We start from the raw sequence: 433 nt of genomic DNA, 5'->3' as shown, positions 1-433 counted from the left end.
AAAACAAAACAAAAAAAATCCAGTGGTGGCTTGTGCCAAGCATCCCTCTGCGCGCCAGCCAGGCTGGCAGAGCTGTGCCCAGGAAGGTACCGTACCTCTGCCTGCAGCGCAGGGGCTGCTGCGAGGGACACGCGCTACAATCACCGCTGCAAGCCCCAGAGCTGCCAAAACATGAAAAAGGACCCGAGAGCGTTGTCAGCACCAGATCTGCCTCGTCTCAGCTACGCAGTGAGGGAAGGGAAACACCGCAGCAAGTAAAAGCTGCTGCCGCAGGGGCTTGCCTGCTGTGCCGTACCCCTCTCTAACAGCAGCGTGGCCCCGGTTCTCCCCTCCGCAGGCTGGAAAGGGCCAGCCTGATCTCTGCTCACAGCATGGACTCTCCCACCCACCTCCTGGGCACCTGCTGGGGTAGGAGGAGCAGCACCCACCCCCT

The sequence above is a fragment of the Pygoscelis adeliae genome, unplaced genomic scaffold, assembly GCF_000699105.1.
Source record: "Pygoscelis adeliae isolate BGI_AS28 unplaced genomic scaffold, ASM69910v1 Scaffold397, whole genome shotgun sequence".
Lineage (NCBI taxonomy): Eukaryota > Metazoa > Chordata > Aves > Sphenisciformes > Spheniscidae > Pygoscelis > Pygoscelis adeliae.
This window is presented reverse-complemented; position numbering follows the sequence as displayed.